Source organism: Lygodium microphyllum, chromosome 15 (assembly GCF_053477565.2).
Source record: "Lygodium microphyllum isolate KBCC chromosome 15, Lygodium_microphyllum_v1.1.10, whole genome shotgun sequence".
Taxonomy (NCBI): Eukaryota; Viridiplantae; Streptophyta; class Polypodiopsida; order Schizaeales; family Lygodiaceae; genus Lygodium; species Lygodium microphyllum.
In genome coordinates, this window is record NC_141149.1 from 69,856,076 (window position 1) to 69,869,393 (window position 13,318).

Here is a 13,318-nt window from a genome sequence, read left to right on the forward strand (position 1 = left end):
TAAATTGAACAGTAACAAGAAAAGAGGGGATAATACACCTCATTCAAAAAATGAATGAATTGTGCCCCTACATTCAACAATTGATTTTTCATGACTATAAGAACTAGGAGATAATTCTGTAAGAAGCTTTTGTTGATCAAAAATGCGGTTATACCTTGCCATCGCAGGTAAATTGTGTAATGATCCAATGTGGAGAAACATATGAGAGAGGTCGTTCATCATTACATTGATGAAAAACCCACAATATTTTTTTGCACAAGGAATTGGAGAAAAATAATAAAAATGTTCCTGAGGATCAATTACTAAATGGGTTTGAACCAATTGAATACTTGCCCGCTTTTTAATTTCTACGTGTTCATCATTTTCATAAAGCATGTACATAAAGGATTGGGTCCTTATGCATTCCAATGTTTCAGGCATCTCATGAGGGAAGCTAACCTATGCTGACAAATCACCAGATACTATGTATTCAACAATTGGCCTTATCAAAAGAAAAGGTTTATCTGGCTCGTGAAGTAAAACCGATTGTAGATAAATCCAATTATCAGCTTTGAATTCATCTAAGACAAAATTTCCTAGTCCAATACTAACACCCCCATGATCAAATACACTCATTATTACTTTTGGGTTTTTGGGGTGATACATATATCTTGGTAAAATCCTTATCTCCATACCATTTTCTATCACTTTTATTTGAACCAGTCCAGATACTTGACTAGTGATGCTAGGAGATATTTTTGTACCTTCTTCAATGAAGTAGTGGTTTGCTACAAAGAGAGATGAAGGGGGCTCATGAGTAACATATATCTCTTCAGGAACTAGGAAGAAATTACCTCCTCCAATAATTTTGTTTCGCAATCGAAAAGTGTATGTTGTTTTGTCTCCCAAAACAAATTCAGTTTCCCTATTAGGTTCGACTTGTATACTACCATACTTAATGATGCCCGAAATGTTGGTTTGGTACTTGTCATCACCACAAATAGAAACGATCCTGCTTTTGTTATAAATAGTACTAGTATCCAATAATTGAAGATTGAAAGTTATGGGGGATAACTCATCAAAATTTGCTTTCCATTTCAATGATGATATAATTGCACCTACTCCTCCTTCAATTCCATTCACTATAAAATGGGAAAAGGTCGAAGTGAATGTTAAAAGATTAGAATGATTCGTTAAATACTTTAGGTTGTGCCCAAACTCTTGTATCACTTCCTTTTCTTTATGGATTTTCAATACCTTTTATTAGAATAAGATTTCCCGCTCATTTTATGAGACTTGGCTTTGATAGATAGATCAATTCTATCTTGGTCCCAGTGCGAGAAATACTATATATCAAAAGATTTAGAGGTTCTTGAAAGGACCCACACGTGACCCTGTCACATACGATACGAACTATATTGCCCGTGCAATTTTGGGAGTGACAAATGAGCATGTTCCAATGGATCTCTCCCTCAAAGTTTGGATAAATGGATTTTAGAATATGTTCCTTGAGAGGGAACTCCTTGGTTTGTGCTTCTGCAATAATAGCAAAACACCCTAAGTTGAACCGTTTGGACCCGATAGAGTGGACAGAGGAAGAAATCGCTATTAGGGTTATTTGGTTAGTTCCCATTAAAGCACCCGGCCAAAGGGAAATACTCACCCCATAGTATGAGAAGTTTGAAAAAGCCTCGGTTGCCCTATTAGGCCTACCCAGAAGCTTAGTTCCCTCTACCACTATGGAAGGACGGGTGTATCCCTTGGCAAATGATCTATCAAGGTGTGTGGAATGGCCAAAACATCTCCCTCATCAATTTCAAGAGCTACTAAACCACCTTAACCATGACTCTTCTAGCATAGCAAAACTAGCTATATGCTATTTCGCCTATTTAGGGGAGGAACTACCCGATACTTCCAGAGAAGGTGCCCTGTACAACAGTTATTTGCAACTTCCTATAAGGATTTGGCTGGTTAACCTAGGCTGATACCCCAGACTGAGGGGGGATCATCGACCATAGCAAACCTTAGGAGGGACCTCAAGGGGACCATGAAATAGGTTTTAAGGAAGACTACCATGCCACCAGAGCTAGTTCTCAATAAATTAGCTATGGTTGAATGACACATGAGTATCTATGGTGGACTTATGGCCAAGGCGTGGGCACCTAATATGTGGGAGGCTTACCACTCTCCTTCCATCTGGAAGTATGTATTTTCCCAGTGGGAAAAGGATATTCCTAAGCCTTTACTAAAGATGTTGCTTTATTCGGGTTTAAACGGAGCTAGCCTGATAAGGGAGGGAACCCTACGAGCTAAAGTCAAGGAAGCATGTGGGCATTTGTATGGGGTGGAGTTTGAGATTACATGCATTGGATATTGCGCCACCCCCTTCCGCAAGAGCTATCCCTTTTTCAAACTTTGATAGGGCAGAGAGAGAAGAGTTATTGACCTACCCGAAGGCTCCCCTATTATGGAAAGTAGGCCTCAATCCTCTCAGGTAGAAAAAGGAGTAGTTATCACGAGGGTCGATGACCTCTCGAGCATTGGCTTCTCACGAGCTTGTCCTTCTCATGTCTATAGTAGAAAAGCTACTCAACGATCGATCTAGGACACATATTAGTCTAGAAAATGATGTTCCGCTCTTTCTTACACAAGAAGAGACAAGAGAGGACACACTCAACAACATAAACTCTTTTTTGAGGGCTCGAAGCCTAGAGTTATTGGGATTTCCTATCTTATTGGAGAGGAAGAAATAGACCCAAAAAACACAAAAAAAATAACACAAAAAAGTGAGATTCGAGGAAAAGATCAACAGGATCGACAGGATTGGTAGGATTAGCATGGCCAGCTAGAGTGCCACGATCCCTCAGTCTCTCTCTTTTTGACTCTTTGTCCCCTCCCTCCTTGTATCTTGTACATGCTTTGAGTAGGCTTTTTCTAACCTTTTTCTTCTTTTTTTACCCTTTTTTTCTTGTTAGGAGGGCATATGGGACTCTTTGCTACTTTACTAGGTGGTTTTGGTATATTCAAGTCTTTCCTAGACCAGTCTGCTCTAGTCTCCCTTTGCCTCCTTTCACAAACCCTTGAGAGAAGGCCATCTCTAATCAAAAGAATATATGACACTAAGACCAACATCGCTTGCTTGTTGACTTAGCTACTGAATTGTGGGCCTCCATGGACTTGAAACAAAATCAGCCTGCCAATTTCGCCACTTGCATGGGATGAGGGGTACAATCCCTTTATCTTTACTTCATTCCCCAAGTCATCCATTTAGTACAGATTTTGTTTCAATTGAATCCAAGCTTTTTCTTCCATCTCTTCAATTTGATTCATAAGGGAATGGTTAAAAGAGGCTCATGGTGTTGACAGAAACCGAGAGGGATAGATATACTAGGGATGAATCTCAAGCTAATAGAATAGGAACCAAAAAGATTCACCTTGATCTTGGCACTTGAAAATAGAATATCTTCTTCTGATTTCTCCACAGCAATGTTGAATCCTCCTCCTTTGCAGAAGGAAGAGTTAGAGGAGCTTAAGAAGCTATAAGTGATGCAACTACAAATCTTATGGAGAGTTTGATCCTCACTTAGGATGAACGTTGGTGGCATGCCTAACACATGCAAGTCGAACGGGGAGCATCCTCATGGTGTTTCCAATGGCGGATAGGTAAGTAATGCGTAAGAACCTACCCCTAGGAGGGGCACAATAGCTAGAAATGGCTACTAATACCCCATAAACTGAGGAGAAAAAGGGAGGAATCTGCTCGAGGAGGGCCTTGTGTATGATTAGCTAGTGGTGGGGCAATGGCTCACCAAGGTGATGATCAATAGTAGCTAGTCTGAGAGGATGATCAGCCACACTAGGAGTGAGATACGATCGAGACTCCTACAGGAGGAAACACTGGGGAATCTTCTGCAATGGGCGAAAGCCTAATGGAGCAATGTTGCATGGAGGTAGAAGGCCCACAAGTCGTAAACTCCTTTTCTCGGAGAAGAAGCAATGATAATATCTAAAGAATAAGCATCGGATAACTTTGTGCCAACGGCCGCAGTAAGACAGAGGATGCAAGTGTTATCCAAAATGATTGGGCATTCTTCCATTTCAAAAATCTTTATTCAAGAAAAAAGTTTCCTAAACAAGTGGATCCTTTGCTTCACGCCCTGACGTCCAATTGCTAATGGATTCATGAGGCACACTCATAGGCTAATGCACAAAGATCATCATGTAGAAGAAGTGTGTAGATCGAGTAGAGATTTCTTTTTTTTTTGTAGAAAAATAAAAATGACTTGATTAAAAAATTAAGTATTATTGATTTTTTGTTTTGTGATATACTACCTAATCAATAATACAAACATGTTTAGTCAAATACAAAGAAATCAAAAGCTTCCATTGATTTTAGATAGTAGAATGAAGAACGATTTTTTATCTCTCCGTTTTCTCAATGAAAACAAATTAGAAATTAATCATTTATAATAGAGTTCATGAGCTTTTCCCAATGGGATCCGCTCAAATCATTACCTAACTGAATCAAATTACTGATACATAATATTCTTGCATTTGTAGCTCTACTACACTCTTCATTTTAATTCCTATAGCTTTTTTACCTATTCTTTACATTCGAACAGCCGCTCAAAGCAACTAACTAATGGATTGAACATTAAACTACTATCTATCAATGGGCAGGTGAAGGGGAAACAATAGTCGGAGGGGCAAGCATCGATCGTCTAATTATAGAACAAACAGTAGACTATGCTTCTACTTTCGAACTATGAACAAGTCGTTCATAGGTTCAACAGTTTGTGACAAACCGCGAGCCTATGATCCGTTTCAATCTAATTTAATCATGTTTTCACATAGGAGAAATATGGTTTAATTATTTCCCAATTAACTTGTTTTATATGGATAAACTCCAAGGATTTGAAGAATTTTAAGTACAAATATATTGATATCGGGATCAATTTCTAAGAATAATAATTAATATTAATCAAGCTTTCTTGATTTTCTTCTCTTCTTATGATCCATATGGAATTAGGACCCATAGCGCTTGTTGGAATTGGGTCAATAGCAACAGGTGTATTTTAGTATGCCCTCGGAAAAGGGGAACCTAGTGTATCTAGAGGTGTGATCTCCAATACCTGTGCAATTGGTATCCGACAATATCTTCAACATATTATTTTTGAAAAGGAGAATGTGAAATAGGAATCATGAAAAGTTTTGATCCATGACCAAATCGAGTCAATATGATTGTTCATACTTCTCAAACTGATAAGAAGAAATTTAGAATGTTTCAACTATTCTCTTTCCCAAAAATATCTTTGGTTTTGGTTTCTCGTGTCTGGAGGAAAATTCATACATGTGATATCAATCTAGACTTCTGGGTTTCGGGAACAATAAGTTGTGTCTAAAGATCGATAGGGTCAATCAGCCAATAGGGGTTTAGTAAGTCTAAAGATAGAAAGGTTTTGCAAATGGACAGGTTTGTAAAGAACAAAGAACAAGATGGATCAGAATGGTTGGAAAGGGCATGCCTAGCTATCTACATCGATCCAAACTCCTAAATTGCCAAATTACCCAGTTTATTCTATCAAGAGAATATCCAAGAAGTTTTACCAAGAAACTAACATGGACTAAAAGTAAATTGTAGACTATTGCATGATTTCTTAATTTGCATAAGCCATAAGGAAATGAAAAAATCACATATGGTTTTTTTTTTGTTGGGGGGGGAGGGGGCACGTTGGTCCCAAAATCTCCACCTATCCAAATATTATGATTTTCTACTTTCTTTTATTAGACTACTTTGCGGAGGAATTCCTATCTTTCAAGGTTGGCGGTTAGATCCTATCGTATTACCATCTAAAATGCTTTCAGTTACGTATATGACATTTAGACAAGGAGACATTTTCTTGCCAATTCAAGTGATGGGTACCATAATAACATGAAGAAGTTAGTTCCTTAAGCCCATGAGAGGGAGAGGGGGAGGGCAAGAAAGAGAGGCTAGTACTAACCTTGTTTTATTTACCAAAATAGATCTATTGAGAAACATATTAGGAGCTTTGAGGCTATTTTTTAAGATCAAAAAATGTTGAAGAATACAATAATAATCAATTATAGAGTGTCAAAGCAAGGTGACAGCCACATCTATGGGTGGAGAGTTTGCTACAATGCCCAAACTGCTTCTATACCATCTACTCAGGTTACAACCGCGGGCATAGTGAACACTTGCATAGGCCACAAATTGGATCTGAAGACTATATCACATTCGGGGTGAATATAAGTTTTTTGTATTGAATATGTCACCCATGAAAACCAAAAGGGGAAGGGAGAGAATCTGGGGAGATGCAACTAGCTAATGCTAAAGTCATATTTTACCAGACTCTTGAAAAAGATTCATGATTCGTTGTAACATGCTTCTTCCCCAAACTACAAGTGAAAGGGAGAATGTAAAAATCACCATTGAAGCTGCCCAAGCCATACTGACTATATCCGTATATACTATCCCTATTTTCTCAACTTTTCCTGGTAAGAAGAAGATATGGAAAATATGTAAATAACCATGTACTTACTGTTTTTTCCATATAGAGACTTCCATGTTGTATACATACATATTTTAACAAAATGTCATTGTATATCAAAATATGTCAGTGTATAAAAACAAAGATGTATGGTCAGTCGGAGATAAATACAAAAGTATTGTGACTCGAGCCTAAGTTGTATCCAACATGAATGGTAATTATTTTTTTACTTTTAAAAAATATTGAATTGATCAATTGATTCTTATTTACTTTTTGAATGTTGACGACAGTCTGTATTGAAATCTTCATGTTCAAGACCCCTTTAGCTCTCAAATTTGGATATACTGCACATTGTGGTTGATTGTCATTTTCGAATATATATAGTGTGATAGGCCATAACTAATCTATGGAGCATCTCAATTTGTGTCTAAATCATTGACAAGAAGAGTCAATCTCGTTCAAATGACAAAAACTTGGATTAGGCAACACCCAAATTCGAACTAGGGAATGAAGGATTTACAATCCCTTGTCTTACCACACACTTGACTATATCACCCCTTCTGATCTCATCAAATTTTTCAATCCTATGAAGATCTATTTATGAAGAATAGAAGCAGCAATTGAAAGAGATATTAGAAACATAACAATAATTATATCATTTGCTGAAAATATTAGCAAGTGACAAGTCATTTTTCGTTTTTTTTTTCATTTTACCATGCACTCTTCCATAAATAACCATTGCCAATTGAAACAACTTTGAGTTGTTCCCCTCTTCTTTATAATCTTATCTTGAAATTGATAAGAGAAAACAAATACTTTTTGGAAGTTTCCAAAATCAAAGAATTCTTTTATGTTTCTTCAAAAGACAAACACAAAAATATGGACACATTTTTCTTTTCGACTCGTCCTAATCAATTAGGATTTTGAGATATTTTATTATTTGTACAAGTGCTAGGATACCAATTTTATTTCTTTTTTTTCAATCCAAAAGAGATTGGTTGCTTAGATAAAAATCCAAGACTTTGTGTTGTTTTGTTCTGTTTCTAAATTCTGCTTTTACCTTGAAAATAGAATTATATATTTTCTTAATGCCTTCCGAACAATCTACAAAGTTGCTATAATATGCTCAATGTATTATCTTTGTCTAAATTCATTGGATTATTGTTTTGTCAAAGGAAACAAAAAAGGAATAGTTTGAAAAATAGAAATCTTTGGATTGTCAAATGATTAGTACTTCTACCCATGTTCAAAATAATGGGATAAGAAGAGTCAAAAGAGAGGTTTGGACGTAGAAGAGGCAAAAGGAGAAACATAGGCAAGCTGAAGCACTCTGGGGAAGAAAGCATGAAAGAAGAGCCGGGGGGGGAGACTCTCAAGATAACATTAGGAGGAGATAGTGAAGCGTTTGTATTGTCGGAACCTAGAAGAATCCAAATTGGGGGATTGATTGATGGAGTCTTCCAGCACCTCTCCGGAAGAATAATAGTTGATTGGTTCAATTCCATTAGCTCTTCAATTGGAGGATTGATCGATGGAGTCATCCAGCACCTCTCCGGAAGAATAATAGTTGATTGGTTCAATTCCATTAGCTCTTGTTGCATACTCTACATAAGATTCATACAGAGACGTGGGTGTGGGGATTTTCCTTGCCCCCAAGAGGATTTTTATTTTTTTTCCCAAGGCAGTAATACACCTTTTTCTAAGATCCAATCTAACATCCCTATGTGGTCTACTCCCCCTCCGGTTAGCTCATTGGGGGTCTCCACGTGTTGCCCAATGCGGCAATGCTCAATAGGCATGGAGAGTGCCCAACTAATGAGTTTGCTTGCCTTTTCTTTGAGCTTATCTAGCAGGTATGGGTCTCTCTTCGCGACTACCCTAGGAGTTAGTATGTACACGAATCGACACCTAGACCCCCTCATGAAGCTCCTAAAGAGCATGAGGATGACATCTAGCTTGTCTCCTCCTACTTGTACCAAAAAGAAAAAGAAAAGAAAGGCAAAGGAAAAAGAAGAAAAGAGAAAATGAGGAAAAATGAAAAGAATAAATGAAGTCCACTATAACATCAGAGTGCCACAACCACTGCACCTAGGTATTCTCAAGTTAGGTGCGTTCGGTGGTCTCAATTGGCCAGCTCCGTGCCTACTAACCCTTTAGCCCTTTTTGTTCCTCCACTTCACACTTAGGGCTCATCAAGGGCAGGACACACCTAAGGAGGTTACACTTACATATGGTTAGAGCTATCTCCCTAAGCTACACCCATCGCACCTCCATTTGTACAAATTGGGTCCTCAAGTATGGGATAGCACCCCAGGCTTGCGACCCAACTCCCAATTCCACTGGCATGAACACAACGCACTACTCAGCAAGATAGACACACCCCCTAGGCACTGCACCTTTTCCTTCTCAATTGAATTCGACCACCAACCGTGACAACCCATTGACTTCGAAGGCCCTGTCACCCACTCAATCCACTCTTGGCCTCCACAACCTCAACTGTTTTGATATGCTTCTTCTCCATATCCAATCCCTGCAAGGCCCCATCATCGACCTCCATGACAACCCTTCAACCATCTGAGCCCTCATCAACAAAGCCCACAAGTGCCATGGAACTAGCACTCGCGACTAGGAGGGGGATAATGTTAACCCCAGTGACCCTGGTGCAAGAAATTCAAGAAAATTAAAAAAGGGGGGGGAAAGTGAAAGAAATTTTCAAAATACAACACAAATTGGAAAAAGATGGCCCGATAGTAGAAATAAGAGGAAAAAATGCCAAAAGCACAAAGACACCTTAAAAACCCAAGGCAAGTGCAAAAATAGAAGAGGTACATTTTAAAATGCAAAGGCACCCCTAAATCTTTGTAAAAGAGCACCAGGCTCCCTCCTGTGCAATTTGTAAAGAGTAGACAAGCATGGGTGGAGCCACAATGTAAATGGAAGGAAATAGAAAAAGAGGACCTAGGCTAAAATGGCTGATCATGTAAAAAATGGATGGGTGCCCAAAAGGGATTAGGGCATGTATATAAGCCAAAAAGTGAATGAAAAAGCTCATTCTTGTGTGTGGCCAAAACTAGCTCTTCTTCTTCTTCTTCTTACTTGCTTGTGATTGTGCTTGAGAGAGAGTGTGATAGGAGTGTGTGTGAGGATGAGAAGCCATGGTGGAGAAGCTCTCCATCTTCTCCTCTCTTCTTCTCTTCTCTTTTTTTCTCTTGTCTCGTGTGTACGGCAATGGAGCATGGAGCTTGGAGCTTGAGGACCGAGCTCTCTTGAAGCTTACACTTGGATCGTGGAACTACCAAAGTGCTTGTTTTTAGGGAGGATGAACTTGATCGAGCATGGAGGTAAGCTCACTACACTCGTAGGTGTGAGAGCACATATAACTATGAGAGAGGTAGCCATTGCACTTGGCTTGAAACGCTTGAAACAATAAGCGATCCGTGGGTCTTGGAGATCAAGCGTGAGCTCCCACAAGTTGCAGAGAATACGCATTAAAATACCTAAAGCATCATCCCGTGTATACATAGAAAATGCCTTAGATCTATGTCCTACAACGCCATAGCCTTCACCAACTTCTTCTTCTCATGTTACCATCTACAGATTAGTGCCATAACTTAGCCACAATAGCATAAGAGATCTTGATCATAGAATAGAAAAATATCATGAAGAAACAAAAGAAACAAAGAAACATGAATGTTGTAGAGTTTGCCATGCTAAGAAAACATGCAATTAGAGCTCTCTTGTTGTTTTTGAAAGAATTTCATTGCACTCTCCTAATCATTTCCCTCATGGTAATGTTCACAATATAAGTCCCTCCAATGAAGTCTCTACTTTGTCCTTCAACTAGTGTTTGCTTTTGAAATCTTTAGATTATAGGGTGTCACGAACATGCTTTGAGCTTTGTTGCAATGACCATCATTTCAAGAACGTGTTAGTATGCTCATAGTTTTTTACAAGAGGTCCTATATAAGGAGCCATAAATACTTCGAATCTAGGCATGATTGGTCTAAAAGAGCAAATTTGAGATGCTTTGCTGGTAGTGCTTTAGAATGAAACTTGTCATCTTCGTTAAACCTTTTCTCCTTGATTATGATGACTTCTACTTGAGGCCATGATATCACAGCCAAGAAAAATTCATATTTGCAACCCAATTTACTCACACAAGGTTTTTATCATGAATTGAGGAGTATCATCATGTCTCATGTTATCGTTATGATAATACTAACAATTCATCAAACATGAAAGGCATGAGGCCTTTTGTAAAGTTTTATTACACTATTGGTCAATTAGAAAATTTGGGTAACAATATCTATTTTTCAAGGTTATCCACTATTAAGCCTTTTATTGTGTGAGATTATACCTTTGATTGGGTGATAAGCTAGTATGAGTTTGAGGATGATGGTTTCCTAGGTTTGAAACCCTAATCTAAGGAAAATATGGTTGTTCAAGCTTTGTCTAAATGTTTTCAAGTCCATTTGTATCAAGAAAATCAATTTCTACAAAGCCATGAAAATGTATAAGCTTTTGTAGAAACCTTAATGTTAGCTTTTTAAAGCACTTATAATAAGTCATAGAGCTCCATTTTATGGCCATTCCATGTAGAGGATAGCCCATAGTTAAAGGTTGTCACCTTGTACTCTATGTGTGTGTGTGTTTTGGTGGGGGGGGGGGGGGGGGGGGGGGGGGGGTTCATTATATGTAAACCTTCTATATCATATGCATTCAAAGGATACTAGAAAATACCATTTCCTTACATGATGTAAGGTAATAAAATGACCCCTTTTCCTTTAACAAACTTACAATTTTTTTCAAATTATAATTAAAAATCCATTTTGCAAATATAAACCTATATACTGAATAAAATGACCCTTCTTTTTTATTGCACATGGTACATCTACATTTCTTTGGATGCTACTAAGCATTTACAGTTCAAGGCAATTGAAACCTTGTAATTGATACACTTCTAAATGATTCAAGTAGGTAAAGTCTCATCAAGATTTTCCCTTTTAAATAAACTCACTATGGTATTTGGAGATAATGTTGTTTTGTTCTTAATGTGTATCTTTCTAAATATCTTGGTTTGTAACCCAAGTTGTTACAATCCTTCTATACCTAGATTTGTGAAACATGAGTTTTCCTAATGTTTAATGGACCTTTAGGAGATCTAGTAAATCATTTGTGCAAACTCTAGGCTCAACATTCTTATCCATAAGCTTCTTAGAAAAGATGTTATGGCCTTATCATGACTCGAATCTAAAACTACAATCCTGATTATCATCAAAGATGTTTTTTCCTAATCATGAATTTCGGTTAACTATAATCTAGATTATGATTTTACTTCATAATCCTTTAATCCTCACACCATAATTTACATGCTTACTTGGCATGATTGTGTGCATGCATACTACAATCTTTGGTGCATATACAAGTACAATGTAAATGGACCTAGTTACAAGTACACACGAACCAAAATGTTGCGTATGGAATAGTCATAAACACTTTGTTGTTAAAAGGCACAATCTATACATTCGAGTGAAGGGTTTGAAAACGTGAAGGGAGAATTAGAGAGAAGATAGAGATGACTATACATTTGAGTAAAGAGGTTGAACAAGTTGAGGGAGAGCTAACTAGAAGATAGAGAGACTATAGAGAGGAAGAGAGAAGCTACATAGTTGATGCACATTTGCATCCAAACTAACTAAGTGTATGGCAAGTGCTTGCATGACATGAACACCTTTCTTATAAGCTTTCCCATCTCAAATTCCTTAAATGTCTATGGAGAGAATATAGGTATATCTATTCCATTTTCACACACTTCTCAAAATCTTCATTCTCATATATTAACAACACAAATAATCCAAAAAAGATATTATAGTCCCATTCTAGTTGACTTCTTGAATCATCTTTCTTTCCACCAACACATCCCTTTTCATCAATAAGAAATGCATTTTATGCTAACACTCACTAGGTCATTCTTCAAAGCATTACATAGTCTCTAACCACAAATGGCTAGCTTAAATAACTAATATTAACATTAATTGCCAACTAATGTGGTGAAATTCCTACCACATGTTTTGAAATTAATAAATATTGAGGTGCTTTTTGTCTTTTTTTTTTTAATTCTCATGTGAATAGTGAAAGAACACAACTACCGTTAGTGGTAAAAAGTTGATTTTCACTACCAAATTCATGCAAAGTATCCTACCACCTTTAAGGAGGTTCACAAACATCAATGTTTCCTTTAACAATGGTATTTAGTAAAATCAAGCTTACCTAGGCACGTGGGATGTTGAGGATCAAGAGTGCTTTGTCTTAGATTCCTCCTTGACAATAACTTCATTATGCATGATAAGGTTCCTTTTCACCATAATGAGAGTGACACTTCCTTTTTGAGAGCGTAGATAAGGATGATTTTGTGCATTTCACGTCCTAGAACATCAAAGATGAGTGTATCAAAGGTTGCTAAGATGGGGATAAAAATCCACTACAGACGACTCTAACGTATTACAAATAATAGGCGTCGTACGCAAAAAGAAAAAAACAAGTTGCTCAATTGTAACCTCAAAGGATTAAAAAGGCCCACAATAAATTCTAAATGGTCAAAGTGACAAATGTGGAGTTCTTATTAATGTTCAAAAATTAACATCCTTCAAGTTATAGAAAATATTGGTAGATATATTTTTTTACAAATCAAGTTTCTATCGTTGTTAACATTAATTAATGCTTTGTGACCACACAAAACTTTGATAAATATCCAATCCTTGATGCCCATAAGTTAGGGTGTGAGTATTTGTGAACCTATAAACTGACCACTTTGCTAGGGCTACAAAGAA